This window comes from Rhinatrema bivittatum, chromosome 17, assembly GCF_901001135.1.
Source record: "Rhinatrema bivittatum chromosome 17, aRhiBiv1.1, whole genome shotgun sequence".
Lineage (NCBI taxonomy): Eukaryota > Metazoa > Chordata > Amphibia > Gymnophiona > Rhinatrematidae > Rhinatrema > Rhinatrema bivittatum.
In genome coordinates this window covers 29075635-29099940 of record NC_042631.1, presented here as the reverse complement: position 1 = coordinate 29099940, position 24306 = coordinate 29075635, and the positions used below count along the sequence as shown (strand labels likewise).

Below are 24306 nucleotides of genomic sequence, written 5' to 3'. Positions count from 1 at the left end.
TGTGGAGGACTCCCAGGTTGGGTTTTCAGGATATCCACAATGAATACACGTGAGAGAGATTGGCATGTACTGTCCCCATTGTGGAGGACTCCCAGGTTGGGTTTTCAGGATATCCACAATGAATACACGTGAAAGAGATTGGCATGTACTGTCCCCATTGTGGAGGACTCCCAGGTTGGGTTTTCAGGATATCCACAATGAATACACGTGAGAGAGATTGGCATGTACTGTCCCCATTGTGGAGGACTCCCAGGTTGGGTTTTCAGGATATCCACAATGAATACACGTGAGAGAGATTGGCATGTACTGTCCCCATTGTGGAGGGCTGGCATTGTCTACCCCTGTTTAGCCCATACCTTCCTTCAGCTCAGTTTAAAGCAGCTGTAGGTTTCTTCCAGAAAGCACAACTAATCTATTTCAGAGCTCTAGGGTTGCTTCTTTGGGTCTTATTCCTAGGTCTTCTTTCTTTTTTTTCCCCCTTCATCTATTTTATTTCATGCAGTAGATATTCAAATGTTATTTAGATGGATAACTTTAAATGGCAAGTTTTGGTATATTCAGCCTCTTATCGGGCTAGATTTTAGCTGGATAAGTCATTATCTGACTAGAATCTAGCCGGATAAAAAAAATGAGGCATTCTGGGGGCATACATGGGAGGAGCTACTTATCTGGGTATATTCAGTGGCATGGTCGCAGCACTGAGTATCTCAGCTAATTTAGCTGGCTAAGTCTTATCCAGGTAACTTACTTAACTGGCTACATATGAATATAGGCTTCTAAGATGTCTACATTCAGATACAGTCTGGATAGCAAAGTTAGCTGGATAAACTTATCCAGCTAACTTGAGAGGTATATTCAACAGTGCAGCCATACTGATGAATATATTCGGCTTTCTTAATTAGTTAGCCGGCTAACTTTTGGACTGCTGTTTTACTTGATCAGCGTTAGCTGGCTAAGTCATCCAGCTAACTCTGAATGTTAGAGTTAGCCAATAGCCAGCTAGGTTTATCTCCACTCCTCCCAGTTATGCCCCTGGACTGTCCCTAACTTATCTGGCTAATTTATAGCGTCCTAACTTATTAGCCGGCTAAAATTTAGCTGGATATGACTGAATATAGCCAGGTAAGCTATTTGAATCTGGAGCTCCATACGTTTTTCTTTTTTCTTTCTTTTGGAGGGGCGTGAGAGAAGGAGAGGCCAAAGGGCACGCACCTTTAATTATGGTTGCATATCTCCTTCCATAGCTCTGGGATCTCTTCCTCCCGTCTGTGATGCGGACCAGCACAGCTGCTCCCAGATTTACTCCATAATAGTGGAAGTAATTAGATGGGAAAAACCCCACCTTTAAAACACAAAATTTCTCATGCAATGAACTACAGCTTCAAGCCTCTGTTGAACCAAATGTCATTCTTTTTGTGATAGCCCTGTTTTTTCATAGGCTATTCTTTCCTAAACAAGGCAGCAGCATCTCAAGGGCATAATGTTAACCGGCTTATCAGCTTTCAGCTATGCTTCTACCGCTGTCAGTGCAGTGAGCATTAAACAGGCAGATAAGCCCTGGTGATTATGTAACACCTTATCTCTATATCTCTTTCCCTGCTTTGTTTCCATGCTCTCCAATGTACTCGAGTCCGACCACGCACCTTTCCGGTAATGTATTTGTGCTTTCCCCGTTTCCAGCCTGCCAGCCACCTTCTGATAAGGGCTCCAGCCAGCCTTTTCTCCCAGTGTGAACGCAGAGGCAGTCTCTGTGCTCGTCATCCAACATCCAATGTAAACTCCCCCCTCGCCCCCTTCAAACACGGTGCCACGCATTCTCCTTTCAGCTTTTCCACCACTTTTGTTTTTCTGTTTGCCGTAAGGAAGAAAGGTGCTGCCACCACAGAAGGCGATGGTCTGATTTACACCTGGTTACCGCTGAGCAACTATTCAGACAGCGCAGTTCACGGTTGTGAGGTCAATGACGATGTATTCGGGGTTTTTTTTTTATATTTAGTGAATCTCCAGTAATATTTTGTGCAAATCACCAATACTCATGACATCATGCCTAGAGTTCCTCTGACCTACCTCATACTGCTACTGTTGTTATTACTTATTTCTATAGTGCCTCTAGGCAAGAGCAGCACTATACAGTTACACATAAGATGCCACCACTGTTCCATGGAGCTTAGAATCTACTCCAGTCAAGACAAGACACTTCTGGAAAATTATTTATTACAGAAAAGATAGCTATGACCAAGGAGAAACACACAAAGCGAATAACCAAACCATCCAAAGTCAAAGCAGTCCAAAAAGGAATAGTAAATTCTCTTGTCCAGCAAAGTGTTGAGGTAGTAACCAGGGTTATAAGCTCTGTTCTGGAAACAATAGCTTGGTTATTGACAAATGAAAACAGCTTGCCACTACACTTTGCTGGACAAGTGAATTTGTTCCCATTCCTTTTTGGACTACTATGATTAGGGAGAGCCATGGTTCGAGATAAAACTGCAGACTCAAAAATATGGATTTTAGATTGGACTGGAGAATGGCCAGAGAGGAGGCAATAACGCACCAACTCAGGGAGGCCGTACAAGGCCTGCGAAGCAGCAAGGCTGAAAGCACAGAGTCGGAAGCTGGCAATGGATGAGAACAGCACTGTTAAGAGTAGCTTACCTGCTGAACTGAGATTGCAAGAAGGGTGTAGAGGAGATAAGGAAGACAGATAATGAGAAGCTGCACAGTAAAGCCACTTGTGAGTGAGCACTGGCAGCAGATGCTTGAACTGTGTGCGGAACCACATACATCACTAATTCTCTTATTGTCAAGCATATCGCATCTGATGGGATCACTGCCACTCATAATATAAAGCTTTTGGTCATACTATGCCTTATGCCAACAATAAGAGGATATTTCAATTTATCATCAATGATACTCCAACCCTTGAAAGCCACAACAGTTGAGTTTTCAGGGTAACCAACCTATGCACCTTAGCCTTTTTCTCTCTCAGACCACACATTTGCAAGCATATCTACTGAATATTCATTGAGATTAGCCTGGAAACCTGGCCTGTTTCTGGTCCTTGCTAAGAACCCTTGATACAGGCCAACTTGGGGGAATAGGAACGGTCTATTTGTTAGAGCAGGCATAGGTAGCTCATTCCTTGGGTGCTAGAAACAGGTCTGGATTTCGAGATATCCAAAATGGAAATGCACGAGATAGATTTGCCTACAATGGAGGCAGTGCCTGCAAAATGTTCTATCATGCATATTCATTGAGAATATCCTTAAAACCCGACCTGTTGGCGGCACTTGACAAGAGTTGCCTACCGCTGGGTTAGAGCAATGGGCTGAAAATCAAGGAAACCGAAGTTCAAATTCCGCTTCCCAGCTGACACTCCTTGTGGCCTTGAGCAAGCCTCTATCTCCCATTGCCTCAGGTACCCAGTTAAATGGTAAGCTCTTTGGGGAAGGGTCTTATTTTACCTGAATTCTAGTATTGCTGCAAGCCACCTTGAGCATCGTTTGGAAAGGCAGGCTGAAAATCTCTAAATGATTTATTTATACATAATAGCTGTTTAAGAAAAGCTACCACAAACAGCAAGTTTGCCTTTATGTTACATGTTATCATGCTATTTAGTGTCGCGCAATTTAACACCATCTCTGATAAATCTAGCACTAATGTAGTCATCATTTTTCAATTACTAATCCATTGCATAATTTGTTTTTAATGTAAACCCTTCACCGAGTCAACTACACAAGCTAGAAATGACAAGCCTCCTTTTCCTGAGATACTAGCTACTTTCTCCAAGAGAAGGGCTACACATTTTTTGTTTTTAATAACAGAGCGATTTAGCTGGGTAGATTGCCTTCCTCACAGCACCTAAAATTATGAGCGGGCTCACATCACATGCACGGTTAGCTGGGTTAAAAAGGAGGTGTCCCAGGGGGCATTTAGGTCAGGGAGTAAACCCCACATGTACCCTCCAACGCCAGCATCGCCTCAGCAGTCCTTTAACCAAGGGGGGGCCTGGAGTTTTGCACTCTTCAGAGCCTGACAGACGCGCGCCCTGCTTTTGACCAGTGGCTTGGTGTCGCACGGTGCTGGAGTCCTCCTCCATCCCAGCGGATGTGAGGGATACCTCTGTAGTACTCCCAGTCCTGCCTGGATGCAAAGCTGAACAGGCGTATCCTGTGTGACAGCCATGTGAGAGCCTAGTCCCATAACATATTTTTATACTTTATGGGACAGTATTTTGTCATCAGGAAAATATTTATTGAAAAAGTTAAAAAAAAAAATACAGCGAAGGACTCTTTCTAGTCTGCCTTGCTGTCTTGGATCCTAGTATATATGCAGAGTGCTACATGCACTGGAATTACTCTTCAGACTCGAAATGTAGGCTGACTGTGGAAAATGTCTATTTCTATCCCATCTCCAGCTTTAATGAAGCTAATTTGGCACTGTGAGCTTAAGCAGGCTCTGCGTTTCAAGTCAATATAGTAACAACATTTCTAACGAGGCTATTTGGAGCATCTCTATCAGTTGCACTTTGTGGTTTGATTTCAGCAGCGTCACAGGACACTGCATTCAGTAATTGGTACAGACAGGGCCTATGTGGTTTTAGGAACTGGTAAGAAATGCACAAAGGTAGGGACCCTACTCTTAATATTCTGCTGCGTTGTGGTTTGTGTTTCGATCACTTTTTCCATTTGTACACACACACACACACACACACACACACACACACAAATGGAGAAAGTGATCGCACCACAAACCACAACGCAGCAGAATATTAAAAGTTGGCTGCCTGCCTTTGTGCATTTCTTACCAGTTCTTAAAACCACAGAACAGAATAAAAACAAGCCAGGAGAAAGCCGTCCAAGCAGGATGTGCTGCATTTAGACCATCCCAGGCAGAGGATTTTATTATTATTATCTGCTCTTAAAAGTCTCCAGTGACAGAGGTTGCACCACCTCCCTTGCCAACTTCATTGGCTGCATATGCCCTGTGTATTTAGCTCTTGCCTTTTCTTTGGTAGCTCAAGGCACCTCGCATTCAGGTACCGCATGTATTTCTCTCTGTCCACCGGGAGCGCTTACAATCCAAGGGTCTTATTCGTTCAGGCTCTTCCCCCATAGACACAAATAGCCTTAGTAAATCAGGCCCTAAGTTTGTACCTGAGGCATTGGAGGGTGACGGGACTTGCCTGCGGTCACAAGGAGCAGCAGTGGGATTTGAACCCTGGCTGCCCTGGCTCCCAGCCCACTGCTCCAACCACTCTGAAAGAGTATCGGGGGGGGGTGGGGGTGGGGGGAGCAAAACCAGGTGAGTGACTGCATTTTATATTAGTGAAAGAGAGCATCAAAAGTACGATAAAACAAATTTAAAAAAAGAGAGATAGGTGGGTGGAGATCACAATCATTAGTGGCCTCATGAACCTTTGAGCATCAGCGCTTTTAGGACTACTAAGGTTTGTGGGCACGACTTTAGAAGGCCTGGAGTATTCCATCCTTTAAACACTTTATAATGCATCCTTCAGGAAAACCTCTGCTTAACATACGGAGGCCTAAGGACATTTTAGGCTCCCGTCCTTGAGGGACTCGCCTCTGCTGTGCCAATCTCCATTTCCGCCGCACTGCGGTGCCCGAGTTACCTTTAAGACTTCTTGAGGAATACTTGGACTGGGCTTCCTCTTTGAAGCTGGAATAACGCCGGGCACCCCCCTCTAGCCCCTGCACTTGAGAGATTGTATTCAAAAGGCAGCAGGTATGAAAAAGCTGGCATCCGGGATCAGGGCTTTCCCACCTGAGGTTTCGTGAAGAAAAAAAGCATGCGAACGACGTGACAGGCCAAGAGGCCTTGCCGGAGATTTATAGCAGCCCCCCCCCCCCGATATGAAAAATATAAATCATTTCTCATAAGCGACTGACCTTTGATGGCCGACTGGAGTCACCTAATGTCAGTGCCAGGCAAAATACCTGCTGAAAAGATGCTTTAACGCGCCCAAATTATTTGCTTTGGGAAATTTTCCAAAAGAGGAAATAGAGCAGTGCCAGGCCCAAAACAGCGTTAGTTTCAGGAAATGGAAAAACGCTGCTCTAATTCACTTGACTCAATGTGCAATTGGATATTTTCTGCATGAAAGCAATCTCAAGCAGGAAGCTTATCCAGACCTAAAAGGATCCGCCAGCCCTTCCAGCTGAGCTTTTGTAGATGTTTGCTAAGAGAGGCCAGAAGAAGGGTTTGGGGAAAGAGAAAAGAAGAGGAGAAAGAGAGAGGCAGAAAGGTGAACAGAAAGCAAAAAAAAAAACAAAAAACCCTTCTCCATCCACCGCTTCGATTTTTTAAGTTTATTGCCTGCTGCACTGTTTCACCTCAAATTCTTTATGGTACAGCCGCCAACTTCAGCAGGCAGATTCCCTCCTCCTTGATCAAAAGTGTCCCCTGGACATTCCCCGATTCTCTTGCAGTGGGATTTTAAGATAAACCCCAATCCTCCGTCTTAAGCGGAGAAAGGACCATAAGGCCCATCCAGTCTGCCCCACGTCCCTGCTACAATGCCCCCGACAGCAGCTGATCCCGGAGGTTACCTTCACTTCTTTGCAGCTTAAGGGCTCTCTGTGCTTAATCCCTCTGTTACTGTTTTTCTCTCTCCGCCACATCCACTGGGAGGTGATTCTATGCATCCATCACCTTTCTGTGAAGAGGGATTTTCTAACATTACCCCCAAGTCTACCTCCTTTCAGCCTCTTGTTCTAGAATTTCCTGGCTGCTCCCTGTATCTGATTAAAACCTCTGCAATCCCACTTCTTGCTAGAGGACACATGAGAGGTCTAGAACGGGTAGATGTGAATCGGTTGTTTACTGTTTCAGATAATAGAAGGACTAGGGGGGCACTCCATGAAGTTAGCAGGTAGCACATTTAAAACTAATCGGAGAAAGTTCTTTTTCACTCAACGCACAATTAAACTCTGGAATTTGTTGCCAGAGGATGTGGTTAGTGCAGTTAGTGTAGCTGGGTTCAAAAAAGGATTGGATAAGTTCTTGGAGGAGAAGTCCATTACCTGCTATTAATTAAGTTGACTTAGAAAATAGCCACTGCTATTACTAGCAATGGTAACATGGAATAGACTTAGTTTTTGGGTACTTGCCAGGTTCTTATGGCCTGGATTGGCCACTGTTGGACACAGGTAGCTGGGCTTGATGGACCCTCGGTCTGACCCAGTATGGCATGTTCTTAAATGCTAAAAAGATTTTATCTGGATATTTTGGATCTTTTCCACCAGCGTCAAGGGTTTTTGCTGTTGTTTTTTTTTATCTCCCTGATAAAACTAAAGATAAAGATGTTGGTACTGATGACAACATTGCTGTAGATAATACAGGGGACAGTATAGACCTAACTGCTCTTTTACAGAATTCACAGCCTGAAGTTAGATCATGTGCAAGTCTCTTAGTTGTTTTTGCTTTGGAAGCTGATAAAGAGGGGACATTAAAAATGTATTTTCGTTCTAATTCTTGCTTACTTTTAGGATAAGAAATTTCAATTTTTCCTGGCGCTGCCAGATCCACAACGTTGTAGCCTGCGACAGAGCCTTGCGGTTCCCTTGAACCTGTCAGGTTAAATTGGAATGACAACAAATGGCTTTTTTTTTTTTTTTACTCTAGTCAGTTAGAAGGTTCTCTTTTAAACAGAGGATTGCCATCAGCTATTAATTACAATTCTAGAATTGCATGCCTAGCAGTAGAATTTGATTCTTGGGTTCATATTCTGCTTATTTAACTTTTTTCCTGATAGTCTCCCCCAGTTTTTGGGGGGTCTAAGGTTGTCTGTTAAAATTTCATGACGCTTTCGCTTTAGACTGTATGTGTATTGCTTAAGTGAGTTTTCTTTGACTTGTAAATTTAAATTTGAATAAATAAAGAGTGGCAAGTGCTCCACAGCATCACCAAGTCAGGCTGGGGATGCTGGGGGGGGGGGGGAGACGTCATTGCTTCAGACCGACACCTAGGGGCTGGATTCAGAGCCCTGGATTACAGGGCTAGGTCCCCTGGCCCAGGACTATCATTGCAGTGACTGGGAAGGGATATTACAAACCCTGGATAGTTATCCCCAGAAAGGCCGTTCCATGCATCCACCACCCTCCGTGTAGAGAAATATTTCTTTAGATTACCCCTGAGCCTGCCCCCTTTCACCTGCACCCCATGACCCCTCGTTGCTTCCCGTGCATGAAACCTTGGAGGTATCTGACTCTCTCTCTCATGTCTCCTCTTCTCCAGGGTCAGCATGTTTAGATCTTTCAGTCTGTCCCTATGTGCTTTATAATGAAGAGTTACTGAACTACTCTTATCAGGTGAAGGATAAAATAAGCCCAAGAGTGGACTGGCTGTCAGTGCTGATGAGGGAGATTAGTGCCAGCAAATTACTTTCTCTCTCTGTGGAATATCTTGTGGTCTCCCCCTTTCTACCCAATGCCCCCTCCCCCCCCCCCCACTCCCAAACACCTGGCTGCTTCATTCCAGAAGTAGACAGATGTGCTGTTTTGTGCCACACACGTCCTTCTCTGCTGGTCCTGCCCTGCAGTGCTAACCTGATTCTGGTTGTCTTTCATTTCTCACAGTTCTCATGGGGCAGAGACACCACCAAGCGTGCAGGCTGGCTGGCTTTAGGCTATTGTCCCTGCCTTCTCTCACACAGATCCCTTGGGGTGAAGAGAACAGCACCAGATGCTGCAACATGTAAAACTCACCCACCTTTTCACACAGTGCAGTATAAAAACGTGCAAATTCCGCAGAGCAGAGCCCAACAATTCATAAGTCACACAAGAATGCTCCTTATTCTGAGCTGTGTGCACACCCTCAGCTAAGGACTCCAGGACTTCAGTCAACTTTCCCCTGGGAGTATTATTTTACTTCCAACCAATATATGGATTACTGTTTATCATCACTCTTCTTTCCTCCATGGTGTTAAAATTGAAATACAACAAACAAACAATTACATAAAAACACATCACAAAAATAAAAGGCAATAATACAACATAATAAAAGCAGAATCATATTAGTAAATAATTAGCTACTCCGTAAAAAGTTAAGATAAAAAGTACAAAACTAAAGCCACAGAAATAAAAGTAGATAAATTAATATAAATTAAGACTGTTTTCCCTGCAATAGCCAATTTTACAATCTCCAGTCAATTAAACATTTTATTTTCACCTCTCAGTTGTGAGGAAGCCTGAAATGTCTCAGATTCTTAACTCCTCCCAACCAGACCACTACCATTCATTAAACCTAAGGCTTGCTCACTAGACATTGAGACCCACAGGGGCCACACCCCAGTAAGCTCTTTGTGGCTCCACCTGCTGCAGAACTGGTTGTACACAGCACCCTGCCTCCCTGCACTGGGAACCCAGACATCAAACATCTGGACCCTGAAGCCTAACCCAGTGCCCGCGAGACTCCAGTGTGTTCTTCTGAACGAGCTTCTGAACAACGTATTTGATAATTGCACAATAAGCGAACAATTAAGAATTGTGGAATGTATTCTTACTTCAGCAAATCCCTGTGCACATGCAGTTGTGTTTTCTAAAGACGTACAACCAACTAGCATAGTTCACAGACTGCTAGACCAACACTGACAGGTGCTGTCTGGTTGGTTGTCCCACCCTGATGGCTAGATTTTGGTGTACTATAATGTTATCCTAAATCCTTTCTTTAAACAAGAAAAGACCCAATTTCTAAGAGAATTATTCCAGATCAGGGATCATTGGATAATCCATTTTTGTCTTGTAAGGCTTTGCTGGTGGATCCTGAAAAGTTTCTGGGTGACTTGCTTGGTTCCATTAATGGCAGGAAGCTATAGATGTGCTATGGATGCAGTAGCCCACCTTATCCTGGGTAAATCGCTACAAAGCTGTCATAAGGATATTTGTGATTATTTCTAATAATAATACAGCAATAATTTGGATTGGCACAGTGTGTGTCATCCATTAGTTCAATCATCTTCTCAATCCAGTCTGACCCTCATTGTTCTGGATTTTTAATTGAGCATTGGGAATAAAATGTCCAGAACCGCACTGGGATAGGATCCCAAAAGCCAGAACGGTCTGAGGGAGACCAGGGGAGTCAGTAGCACCGGGCTTTCAGGGTGTCCGGAAATGGGAAAATCTTTTGGTCTGCCTGCAGTGGTGGTGATCTCGGGATTTGAGTTGCTCTCAACTCTTAACGCACACTTTGCTTCCCATGAGACATGCAGCTCTCCTGTGGAATTGCACGGTTTCCTGGTGTCCATGATTCCCATTGCAAACATCCAGTCAGGACAAGAAAAGTTTGCATAAAGGGCCCCGAGTTATCAAGAAGCTTCTCCCCGTTCTTTGCTGATGGGAAACTCCTTGGGTGAACGGTTTCATGTACCCCAGTTGTCATTTGCTTGCACCTCTAAAGCAAACCAATATTCCCTCTAAGCCGTGTGCCTGCGTGCACACACACAGGTCGTAAACCGAATCGCACGGCAACACATAGCACGCACAAGAAATCCCAATCTTATTTGCATTATACTGGATCGTAGCACAGAAATTTTTAACTCAGCTTATAAAAAGCTGCACAAAAGAAAATCTGTGTGCATGTAGCCTTTCAAATACTAGAGGGCACATCGAAGCAAACATGATCAAAGACAAGACAGAATCATGTCAATGCAAGTATACATTTCTTATAAGCAACTTTCATTTTCAGTTTTCATTTTTTCATGGAAATTTCAATGTTATAACAAAAACAAACAGACAATCAGTGGAAAACATCTAGTAGCACTTTAGAAATGATAAGCATTAATTTAATTTTCAGTCAGATGTGAGGTGTAGCACAGACCTGCTTCACCAGCTGGGACGTGATAAAACAGCAAAGCATTGGTGAATGGGGGTAAGATTTATTTGGCTTTGTTTGACAGTTAAGTTTCTTACATGCAAAATAAACCTTTATGTACAATCTCCATGAATTCTAAGAGATAAATACATGAATACATTTTTATCTGTGTAAATCTGGTAAACGGGGAAACATGCAATTTCACCACCACCACCCCCAATCTCCCCAAACTGGTTGAATAAGCAATAGTAACTGGACTTTTGCTGTGGTGAAGAAACTGATCTTCCTATCAGTTGTCAGCAGAGAAGAAAATGATTCCTTTGCCTGCAGAGCTTATGAATTATAAACCCTCCTCTCTCCCCATTTGAGATGAGAATATAGAGTAGAATGCAGCATTAGTGAGCGCCTGCTTCCAATTAGTGCATATACTCATGTACAAGTTGAGAAATGTATGGGTGGCTTGGATTGTGTTATTCTGATATGTTATTCTACGATGTTTTAATGTGTTGCTGATTTCTGTTGTTGTAACTCCTCATAAGCATCCGTCTGTTTGGCTACAAATAAATGGAAATAAATAAATAAATACTAGCCTCTCAAAAGCAGAGAGAGTATGAGTCAATGCAGGAGGTCAGATAGGTCCTGCCACCATAACAGACAATGGCCAAGACCAGTATGTGTCTTATGTGTCATGGCTTGTTTTGGAGGGGAGAGGTGGGTGTTAAGGATTAAATATGATCGGGTGTTATTTATAATATTAGAATATCTATTTGCATGGCACAGAGGTAGCTCCCTCAGGCCCAAGGAGGGAGGGAAAAACAGCCTCTGCTTGTATGGCAACCCCTGCCAATTGACCATGTCCCCTGGTGCCTCCCAGCCCTTGGGTCAATGAATGCTCCCTAAACCACCCAGGTATGCCATCTGGGGAGGCCAAGGGAGCGGCAAGGACCGCTGAGGAAAAAACGAGCATGGAATATGCAAATATATTCAAAAGTTGTACTTTTCCCCAAAAAGGCCTCCCAGCTTGAAAAACAGAGAAAAATATGAAGGAAACACAATGGCTAATGGCCAGCAGGCACCAAACGGCACATTGTGAGGATACTGAGCACAAAGCAGTGACGAGCTGCTCAGGATGCAGAGTCGAACTATTGCAGGTGAGCTTCACAGTGGCGAAAGCCCCGACCCGCGCCATCCATGGAAGTCCGTGCTGTTCCAGAGGAGGAAAAGGGAGCTCGCAGGCCATTGCTGCAGGTAGGCAGCGAGAGCCAGCACTCCCAGGAACCGCACTCCCTCCTCATTCCCCAGGCCTGCACACTTCCCTTTAAGGAAGGAGTGACCTGGCAAGAGTTAGGTTTCCCAGGCCTCTCTAACAAAAGCTGCCCACCCCTGCCACAGTGTCTGTTGATGCACTTTCCCCAGTGCCACTCTGCCCAGTGCTCGGGTTTCTCTTAGGCAAGCCAACATTTCCACACTGTAATAGATAACATTATGTAGACAGACAGGCGTAGAGCTACAGAAGTAGATATAACTATGACCCCTGCTGAAATACACATCAAATGGAGGAAGCATCTCAAACAGAAGGATAAATAAAGGAGGAACCTTTAAATTTAGGAGCTGTTGTCCTAGAAGGATGGACAGTCGCAAAATCCCATTCCTTAATGATTTGCAGATTAAGAGCTGTGGCACCAAGTATAGTTTGCCAATTCTCATTTTTTTCCCTCACTAGTTAATGCACCTTATATATATATATTACAAAAAAAAAGTGCGCCAGCTGCTCTGAGCCACTGCTGGCATTGTGACAACAGAAGGTGATACCACAGCCTTCAGCGGCACTGTGATGGAGGGTACAACACACACCAATTGGTAGCCCAGGTGCAGTCAGTTGGGAATTCAGCAGCAGACATGGGGTTCGTCTCCACCATGCGTATAGCACAGCTGTGCGAGAAGACAGAAGCTTGGTTTACATTCTTTAGGGGGCTTGATAAGCAGGTTATAGCAGGCAGACATTAAGCATAGCAGTTTCCATACAAAGGCATACTTAAGGCCGTTTGCAGTATATACAATTGTAATTCACTTGAAAGTACCCTCAGAGGGGGAACAGAAGAGAAGATGTGAAGGAGCGGACCCAGAGATGCTGTGGCAGTACTCTGTGCTGCCAGGCAGAAGATCTGGGTTAGATTTCAGAACCTGGCTTCTGCTCCCGAGGCCCGCCAGGGCTGGGGATGTTGCAGAGGCGGCACTCGCAACCCCTGGAAGGAAAGAAGTCCCAGCCATTGCCCAGCAGCGACACCTAGTGGCCAGGCTCAGGGTCCATGTTATTAGGGTCAGGAGGGAGCAGTGGCCTTTGGCCCCTGGATGAGGACTGGGTGGGAGCACTGTTTCTCAACACAGGCCACTTCCAACTGAGGTGCAAGCCCAGAACAGAAGGAAGAAGCCGCCAGGCCATCACACCTCCCCCATTGAGCAGTGAGGGAATCCTGATAAAACTGGGTCAAACCAATGCTGCCCCGTTACTGGCAGACACTGGAGGGGAAAGTCACAGCGCATATTCTGACTTCTGCAAGCTGCCGGCGGCTCTAAATTTATTTTTTTTTTTATCAATAATTAGTCTTTCAGAATTTTTCTTAATTAAAAATCAAATGCCATTTTGGGATGCAGGCCAGTGCCATCTTCTCAGTGCCCTATTTCTGTCAGGTGCTCAGAGCTGTACCGGCGTGACACCTGGATTCTGAACTGTACTGCGTGGATTGCCAAGCGAACAGATTGTAAATGCACGTTACTATCTCACTGGCACTGCTAAAGGACTTATTTTCTTTACTACTGTGATTCAGTTAAGCTTGATTTATCTATTTTAGGCTTCTAAGCACAAAAGGGCTTCAAGCAAAACAGGGATAGAAAAAGGTTATGGCAGCAAGAACTGGCTGCGGCCACAACAGGAAGGCCAAAGGTATTGGGTGTAGGAAAAGGTCACCGAGGATGCCTCGGAGAGAACAGGCAAGAAAGGAGCTGGGATCTCCAACATCACAAGGGATGAAAGATGGAGGTATGGAGTAAGGCGTCTAAATATTTCTCAAGGCAAAGAGTAATCTGATGAGAAGATGGCGGTCAGCCTACAGGGCGTATGGCACAAACCTAGGCTACAAGGAAAAAGTGATGGAAAATTTGGGACAGGAAAGGCAGCAGAAGACCGGCCCGACCACAAGACTGCCTTGAACATAAAACGAGCCAAGAGGATCAACAAGCACGGGGTGGCTGGATGCTCGTTAATTCTGATGGCCATTAGGATCATCAGAAAGCTTGGTAGCAGGACATGGGGAGGGGGAGGGCCTAGAAGTTGGATTAAGTCTGGGAATTGTAAGGACTCAAAAGAAGACGATGATAATGCCTGGAATACAAACAGCGGCGGAGGCCAGCAGTGGAACGCAATCTTGGGACAGATTCAGAGGGCACTGGAAGGAACAGGGTTGAGAGGTTGAGTAAAGGACAGAGGAGACGCTGGTGCAAGCGTGGGAATATAAAATGTTCATCTGCTCAAAATGGTAGGGAACCTGAGAGGAAGATTAACTAAGCAGACTCGGTGCACCAAACTAGGCATTTTCTATGTCATCCACTACCAGTCCCAAAGCCTGTCCAAAGACGGGGCAGTCCAGGCTGTCTCGCCATCACTTTTCCTTTCCTCCCTACCTACTCTCACCTCAGCTTCCCTGCGGTTCCCTGTCACCTCCCTCCTCTTCTCTCCCCAGACCCGGTGGTTCTCTCTTCAGCCAAAATGCAGATCTCTCTCCCTTCCACCGCCGGCGGTGGAAGGAGCCCCCATCGGCACTCTGGCCTCTCCAGCACCGCTGCGGGTGTCAGTCCGTCTTCTGCCAGCGGGGAGTGGGGGTTCCCCACTGGCATTACAGCCTCTCCAGTGCCACTGCAGGTATCCGTCTCCCCTCCACCTTGCAGAGAGAGTGGGGAGCCTGCCGGCACAGCGGCTTCCCTTCCACTGCAGCTCCTAGGACGGCTCTCCTCGCTCCTGCCGTCAGTCACAGCAGTGCAGGAGGCACAGAGGGGGTCAGTCTGCATGCCAATGATGGGCGTGCGAGGCACCTCTCCTCCTTCTTATAGGTAGAAGATAGCTAATAACGGCTATCGTTCCAGGATGACAATGGGAAGAGGAGAACAGGCAGGGATATCATTCAGCAACGCAGTCAGGCTCCTGCAGGAGGGCTGACGCTGGGAGACAGGTGGCTGGCACAGTGCCTGCCAACTGTGGAGGCAGAGCAGCTGCAGGAAGAGGGCAAGGAGGCTGAAAAGAGGGCAAGGCAGCAGAGGATGGTGAGGAGCAGGGGTGTGCAGACAAAAAAAAAAAATTGTTTTTAAGTTTCTTTTCCTTTTGATTTCCTATTTTGTGGTTTTTTTTTTTAATATTTCAATTTTTTTTTTATTTATGTTATGTTTTTAGCGTGCGCTATTTACAAAAGAGTGGGCATAAAACAACAGACATGACAGGAAAAAAAAAAAAGAAACATTTTGGCTCAATTTTTCTGTCATTTCATTTAGAAGACGACACAGAATGAGAGGAAATGTCAGCATTGTTTCCAGTGTCATTTCAAGGCGTTGCACATCCCTAGCTGGGCGACGGGGGCAGGGACCGTGCACATCAAGTCAAGGCACAGGCAGCGCAACGGCAGCAAACAGCAACAGAAAGCAAGTGCGGTGCCAACTGGCCAAAGGGAAGACCAAGCCGATGGCGATGCTGCGAACGGAGGGGCGCTTGGGGGGAGATGCCCGATGGTGAGACAGAAGCATGCGTGGGCTGGATGGGGGGAGCCGTCAAGTTTTCCCAGTAACCCACGGAGAAGCCGCCCATTGGGAGGAAAGCATAACTGAACCTGGCAGGAAGCCACAAGGTCTCAAATGACCGCAGTCTGATCTTAAATCCATCGGCTCTGCAGTGCCACCTTGGAGCTGCGTTACACGCAGGCAGCAGGCTCTTGATACCAAGCACGGCACTTTATTCTCCTTGCATGCCTGGTTCCAAAAAGCATCTAACAACCAGCAACCTCCAGCTTACCTCCTCGCGTTTCCGTCTTCCCTGAAAACATGGGACGGATCACTCTGGTTTACACCCATTTTTGGGTTAGTGTACTTTATTTTTAACCCCCAGCGCATTAGCACTCCATTAGCTTTCTGCCGCTAAAGTCACTCCTGCCGGCTCCTGGTAATGCCCCCTTTTTCAGCAGTGGAACAGGGTCTGCGTACTTTCACCCCCATGAAGACAGAGCCGAAGTCTGAACACGTTTTACACAGGCAAATCAGGTGCTCGCTAGCGAAAAAGTAAGGGACCTAGGAATAATAATGGACCCCGAAATTAATCTAAAACAACACATATCGCTAAAAGTAAAAGAAGGCTATGCTAAACTCATGATCCTCAGAAAACTTAAACTATTACTAACTCCTGCAGATTTCAGAACAGTGCTTCAGGCACTAGTTTTCGCCAGTAACGATTACTGTAATGCACTTTTTCTAGGACTCCCAAATACAACAATAAGACCACTTCAAATTCTACAAAACACAGCAGCGAGAATACTAACTGGAAAAAGAAGAAGAGACCATATAACTGAAATGCTGGCCGAACTTCACTGGCTACCCATAGAACAAAGAATAAAATACAAAGCACTATGCACCATACATAAACTAATAAATGATGAAAAAGCAGACTGGCTAAACACCGCACTACGGGTACACGTCCCACACAGGAACCTTCGTTCAGCAAACAAAGCTCTCTTAACCATTCCTTCAGTCAAGACAGCAAGACTAACCCAGGTAAGAGAGAGGGCATTGTCTTTAGCAGGCCCCACACTCAGGAACACAATGCCTTTGGAGATCAGATTACAGAGAGACCCCAAAACACTCAAGAGAAGTCTAAAGACATGGCTTTTTAAACAAGCCTTTTATATAAAGAGACCGGAGAATAGAAAATACACTGGAATAAACAGAAGAGCACCTGCACACAGCACTTTTCTCATAAATGTGCATTACAATATTTTAACATATTGAGTACACAATGAATGTAATAAGATAACAGTAAATGTGATTTTTTTTTTACCTGTAAAAGTACCTTCTAGGTACACCTGGCCAGAACCTACATCACTAAACATTTGTACGTATTTTTATGATTTAATGTAACCGAAACTTAATGGCTCCGGTTAGAATGTACTATTGTACGCTTATTCCAAACTTACTTACGTGCCTACATGTAAACCGTTGCGATGGTATATAACTTAGCGACGGTATAGAAAAGACTTTAAATACATAAATAAATAAATAAAATAATGCATTGAAAAGTGCCATCTTTACGTGTTCGGTGAGAACCGCATTTTAATTTGCACTTTAAGTGGAATGAAAATTGTTCAGGGGTGGCACCTGAACAGCAGATCCTGACAGCAGATCCTAAGGAAAGAAAATCAATTAAATAATGCCCCAGAAAGCCCAGTGCTATATTTTCTTTGGAGCAGGCCAGACAGTGACACACATTCTAACATAGGGAGAAAAGTCGTTGTGCAACCCTGAAATGAGGAAGCTGAAATAAAATGAAAATGAAAAAACTAAGAATGGCTCCATGCATGGTGAGCTTCGAAACAGACGGGGAACAAATGTATAATCCCACACACCTCCATGCATTTTAGCCAACCAAGCAAGGACAGTCTTTTGCAATGCTTTAGTGCCTGTGCAGCTCCTGGCAGCTTCTTTACAGTCTGCCACAGCTACCAAGTGACTCCTTTTCCGGAAGGAGACTCAGGTCCAGTCCTGGTTTTCGACAACCCTTTCTCTGCCTCCTTGGCACCCTGGCCCCTCTAATGTTGATTCTCTAAAAGTGAGGAAGGAGGACTACAAATATCACCCATGCATCTTCAGGCCTGGCCTGAAGTCGGATCACTTTGCAGCTGTGCTTCGACGCCTGACAAGCCAGAACCCCATGGCATCACTGGCTGGCTTTCTGCAGGTCTCCAGTGCCAATGACTGGAGAAGATATGGTTTCAAGCACAGCTATTCTACTACAGGGGTGGCCAACTCCGGTCCTTGGGAGCCACATATAGGTCTGGTTTTCAGGGTATCCACGATGAATATGCACGAGATAGAGTTGCATGCAATGGAGAGAATGGATGCAAATCTCTCTCATGCATATTGAATGCGGGTACTCTGAAAACCAAGCCTGTTTGTGGCTCTTGAGGACTGGAGTTGTCCATCCCTGCTTTACTATATCAGATAAATAATAATTAGAACAGGGCTTCCCAAACCTGTCCTGGGGACCCCCCAGCCAGTTGAGTTTTCAGGATATCCACAATGAATATGCATGAGAGAAACTTGCATACAGTGCATGCAAATTTATCTCATGCATATTCATTGTGGATATCCTGAAAACCCGACTGGCTGGGGGGTCCCCAGGACAGGGTTGAGAGCCACTGGACTGCACTCTCCAGAATACTTTGGGATGGAAGTTTTTCAAAATCCCCACATCTCTGCCTTATGCATGAAATCCTGCAGTTTAACTTGTCTGACATTTCACAGTACATTGATAGGTTTAGAAACAGGACCCTAAATGAAACGTGCCTTTTGCGTTCAGGTAGGGGGGGGGGGGGGTGCTTCCTTGGCAGCTGCCAATTTAGGGTAAAGAGCCTGATGAGAGCCCGATCCAAGTTCAGCATTTCTCAGATGCAGCTACCAATGCATATTTTTGTGAGTACTTTGGGTGAAGGAATTTGGCTAAAGTTAACAGACTATTTGTAAGAAAAGCTGTCCATGCACCGAGGTCCCCAAAAATAAAAAAAAGTGTGGCGAGGGGGCTCCTGCTTTCATTTATTTGTGAGCGGGCGGCAGTGCGCCAGCTTGCGAGATCCAAGCAGAAACGCCCTCGGAAGCGCTAGATTGGGTTTTTGTTGTTGTTAAAAACTGCAAGTCTGCATCTTGGATTTTGTACGGACAGCGGGTTAAGGGAACGACCGACGCTGCCTTACAAGCCAGGAGAAAAACAGCCCTTTCCCAGGAAGTCTCTGCAGCGACTTCGTTTCAGTTCTTCTCTCTCTCGCCCTCTTTCTGCAGTCCCCTAGATCTGGGTCCAGACTCCAGAGGTGCCCATGGCAGCCTTAATGCCGCCCGGCGGTCTGCTGAAACCGAGCCGAGAAGCCTCCAAGAGGATTTCGGGGTTACTGCTGGCCTTCCCCCTGAAAACTCTTGGACATGAAGGCAGGAATCGCTGCAAAGCCGGCGTCCGTTTGTCTGCTGCCAGGGTGGGAGGGGTGCAGGATGCTCCTTTCAGTTTGTGCCCAGTCCTGTCTAATGCCCCCCGAAGCCGGTCCCGTACCCTGGGGCACGCGGGGGGGGGGGGGGCAGTGCCAGTCAGGTGGCCGATCCCCACCTCCAGTCCCAGCAGCAATGAGCATGACGCCTGGCCGCAGAAACGAGGGGGGACCCCCGCGATCCAAAGCGGGCACACTGGGGCGAGCGGAGCCCTTCAAGGTCAAAAGTCCACCTGTAACCCGCGGCGCCCGCTTCAAGCCAAGCCCAGAAAGCAACTTCGCATCCGCCACGGAAGCTTCCCCCCTCCCCCCGCCTGGGCCGGACTGGGGGTTCCCCCCCTCTGCCGCTCGGCCTTACCTTGCAGCCCCCTGCGATCGGGCCGGCGTCCTCGGCCGAGAATGTCCCCGCCTCACCGCCGCCCAGAGTGCCCGGGAAAGCATCGCCAGCGCGCGCCTGCCATGCCGGCGGGGCGGGGCTCCTCCTGCTGCTGCCGCCGCCGCCGTCCTGGGCGCTGCTGCTGCTGCTGCTCTGCACGTGAAGCGGGCGGCCCAGCGCGAGGAGGGGGGAGGGGCAGCTGGCAGGAAGCGCGGGAGAGCGGGCGAGAAAAGCCGGAGTGGAGTCCCCCCTCGCTGCGCTCCACGTCGAACCTAAAAGAGGCAGGGCTGCCAAATGCAATATTGACAGAGGAAGACTGGAGTCGCGCTTAATGGCGCGCTGTTGTTTTCGTTCCGATTTAACAGTTTTCTTAAGTGGCTCACGGAGGCGCCAGCTTCCTGCCCGGGTGGCTAATGGCAGCCTTCCTCAGCAGGCTCGGTCTTGCCTAAGAGCCCTGTAACACGCATGCATTTTTTCCAACATTGCCTACCAAGAAGCCTGAGGGCAGAAAAAGACCGGACAGGACCCAGGGGTGGGCAATGCTGGCCCCCGCGGGCCGCAAACCAAGCTGGTTTGCAGGATACCCCCCTAATGAATATGCGCGAGAGAGACTTGCATGCACTCTGCCTGGCGTATGCAAATCTCACGCATATTCATTAGGGGTATCCTGAAAACCCGCTTGGTTTGTGGCCCGCGAAGATCAGCATTGCCCACTCCTCGAACAGGCCATCCAGACTTTCCATCCACCCAATTAATTTAGCTTTCTGTATTTATTTTGCAACGTGAGAACCCCTGTCACAGAATACAGGATGGACAATTAAAACGAGTGAATGGTAAAGGGCAGGGGTACTTCAACGATCTGGGGCAGGTGCCCTTAGCTCCTTTCCTCCTTCCCCTGCCCTACAGGGTTGCCAGCTTGTCCACAGACCAGGACTGCACGCTTGAGGACTGGGGGGAGGGGAGACACTTGACCCTCCCCTCATTTGCATAAATGTGCCACCATCGCCCCTGAACCTGCCTTCTTTCTCATCCTGTTCCCTCTATTCTAGCAACCCCAAGACAGCGGCACTGGACAATCTGCCAAAGGATGAATAGAATCTCCAGGGCTATCAGTGATGAGTGATGCCCTCCTGAGTCTATTTGAAATATCACAAGATTGACGGAGCATAATCTGGGCATGCATTTTATGGGTACATTGCTCATTTTTTCCTAATGTTCTGGAAATATTATGACTGCATCAATCATCGACACCCTTCACTGATTTCTTCTTAAGGTGTACTCAGAGCAGGCTGAGGGACCCAAACCCAGCACAGCACACAGCCACTTACTTACTGCCTTTAGGTTATAGTATTGTAGAGATTTAAAAATTGTGCTGTCTTTAATTTGATACTGAAAACTAACTGTCAATGAATCCTCTGGAAAAAAGTGAATCACAATTGCAATCTAGTAAACCTTCCATACCAAAACAGCACTAATTGCCAGCACTCAAATAGTAATAACCCTATCTATGAAAAAGCAATACTGCAAATATTATCCTAGGCTCTAAAACATTAATATACCTTTTATTAGGAAAATAGAACAAGCCAAGCTGCTAATGACAGAACACAGAAACTATATGCTAGCAGAATATCTTGTCTTGGTCACACATGCAGAACACAGATAAACCCTCACCAAACACAGAATAAAGAGACCATAAAATATAAATAAAAACATGCAGACAAATTCAACTTGAAACTGTAATAAGCCTGACTCTGAATGTAGTGTATCAATGGAAAAACAGAAACATCATCCTTCCACATAAAATATCAAACATTAAAATCAAGAAATATAAAACATCAAAATAGTAAAGCCATATTCATAGAAAGAATAAATATTTCAAAACAGCAGATGAAAAGAATATCCAATAAATAAAAACATATAAAACATTTTTTCAATTTCTTAAGCAACAGATAATACCCAATAATGGAAATAAATAAGAAAAATAAATCCCTCGCTCTTCATACCTGGGAACGTTTCATTTTGAGTCACCCAGATTCTCATGGATTAGTGGGAAGAGGGGTGCACAAACTTTCTTGTCTCTCTCTGTATCTCTTACATACACACACTTGAACACACACACACACACTTGCTTACACACACATGCTCATACATGTTCTCTCTTTTCCATATGTGCTCTTAAATATACACACACACACACACACACACGCTCCTTCACATGTTTTCTCACATATCTAGATCTAGGCATCATAGTGGATAATACTTTAAAATTGTCGGCTCAGTGTGCTGCAGCAGTCAAAAAAGCAAACAGAATGTTAGGAATTATTAGGAAGGGAATGGTTAATAAAACGGAAAAAGTCATAATGCCTCTGTATCGCTCCATGGTGAGACCCCACCTTGAATACTGTGTACAATTCTGGTCACCGCATCTCAAAAAAGATATAGTTGTGATGGAGAAGGTACAGAGAAGGGCAACCAAAATGATAAAGGGGATGGAATAGCTCCCCTATGAGGAAAGACTAAAGAGGTTAGGGCAGTTCAGCTTGGAGAAGAGACGGCTGAGGGGGGATATGATAGAGGTCTTTAAGATCATGAGAGGTCTTATAGATATGAATCAGTTATTTACACTTTCGAATAATAGGACTAGGGGGCATTCCATGAAGTTAGCAAGTAGCACATTTAAGAATAATCGGAGAAAATGTTTTTTCACTCAACGCACAATAAAGCTCTGGAATTTGTTGCCAGAGGATGTGGTTAGTGCAGTTAGTGTAGATGGGTTCAAAAAAGGTTTGGATAAGTTCTTAGAGGAGAAGTCCATTAACGGCTATTAATCAAGTTTACTTAGGGAATAGCCACTGCTATTAATTGTATCAGTACACCAACTTGAACATACAAGGGAATGCTTGTTTGGTGGTTGTTTTGTACAGAGGTTTTTTTGATAAGGGTAACCGATTTGCAGTTATCCTTACTTTAACTTCCGTCTATTGTTCTTTTATTAAATTCAAAAATATTTTCTCAAAACGCTCTTTTTTGATCAATTTCTCAATTTTTCATAAAATCCCTTCTCCCCTGCTGCTTTTCCGACCCACTACAGTTTTATTCCATACTTATCAAGGTCGTCGCCTTTATTGATGTATCACGGGTACGGAGCTGCACGTCCGACACGGGCCATGTTTCGGCACTGTGTGCCTGCTTCAGGGACTATGGGAGAATCAACTGTGTCCTATATAGGGTTCACAGCACGCTATTAACTTCTCTGCACTTCTTCTGTTAAACGTGCACAGAAGGCGTCACACGTTTAACAGAAGAAGTGCAGAGAAGTTAATAGCGTGCTGTGAACCCTATATAGGACACAGTTGATTCTCCCATAGTCCCTGAAGCAGGCACACAGTGCCGAAACATGGCCCGTGTCGGACGTGCAGCTCCGTACCCGTGATACATCAATAAAGGCGACGACCTTGATAAGTATGGAATAAAACTGTAGTGGGTCGGAAAAGCAGCAGGGGAGAAGGGATTTTATGAAAAATTGAGAAATTGATCAAAAAAGAGCGTTTTGAGAAATTATTTTTGAATTTAATAAAAGAACAATAGACAGAAGTTAAAGTAAGGATAACTGCAAATCGGTTACCCTTATCAAAAAAACCTCTGTACAAAACAACCACCAAACAAGCATTCCCTTGTATGTTCAAGTTGGTGTATTGTTGAAAAGGGAAAGAGGTTGGTTAATGATTAATTGCATCAGTAGCATGGGATCTTCTTAGTGTTTGGGTACTTGCCAGGTGCTTATGGCCTGGTTTGGCCTCTGTTGGAAACAGGATGCTGAGCTTGATGGACCCTCGATCTGACCCAGTATTGCAATTTCTTATGTTCTTATACATGCTCTCTCTCTCTCACTCTTTATCTGGAACATACAGGCAACAGCAGTCTCCTCCTTGGGCCCATCTCACACACACACACACACACACACACACTCGCTTTCTCTCTCTCATACACACACACACACACTCGCTTTCTCTCTCTCACACACATATACACGCACTAGCTTTCTCTCTCTCACACACATATACACACACACAGGATTTCTCCCATAATCACGCACACACACTTATGCTCTCTGTCTGTCTCACTGATACTCACACACATGTGCGCTCCACCACATGCTGTCTGACTCCCTGAACATACAGGCAGTAGCAGCCTCATCCTTGAGCCCGCACACCATCTCTCTCACACCCTCACACACGCTTACCTACACACAATTGCTGTCTGTTTCTCACACATATACATGCATGCTCTCTGTATCTCTTAGAAACAAACACACACACACATGCTGCCAGTCTCTCATACACACACACATCCTCTCTGTCGCTCAAACACACACATATTCTCTCTCTCTCTCCCCAGAATGTGCAGGGTGCAAGCAGCAGTCCTTCAGCCGCACAGGCCGTTAATGCATCAGTATCCTCCTTGAGCCACGTGGACCTGGCTGACACAGCAGCCTCATCCTTTCCCCGCACAGGCCTGGCTGGCGTAGCTGTAGCCTCTTCCTTTCACCACTCGGGCCTGGCTAACTGAGCTGCAGCCTCCTGAGGCCGTGTGGGCCCTACTGACATAGCACTCTCCCTCTTGGGCTGCGTGGACCCAGGAAATGCAGCAGCCTTCTCTCTCCCTTCAGCAGGGAGTAGGGACCCCGTGGAACACAAGCAGCCCTTGACTCTCTCGGACGGTCCCTGCTCTCGGAGTGGAGCAGAGTGGCACAGCAACAATGGATGCCTGCAGGTTCTGGTACTACTACTCAGTTGGATTTTTGGGAACTCTGCAGTGAAT

At 45.8% G+C, this 24306-nt stretch overlaps 1 protein-coding gene across 1 annotated transcript in view; it reads right to left on the bottom strand.

The window, feature by feature from the left end:
• The window catches only part of OSBPL5 (oxysterol binding protein like 5), a 203714-nt gene extending 184044 nt beyond the window's left edge, over positions 1 to 19670 (bottom strand). Inside the window, exon 1 of the mRNA XM_029582113.1 lies at positions 19468 to 19670. The gene's annotated coding sequence lies outside the window, so the exon portion shown is untranslated. The remainder of the gene's footprint in view (positions 1 to 19467) is intronic.
• Between the last annotated feature and the right edge of the window lie 4636 nt (positions 19671 to 24306).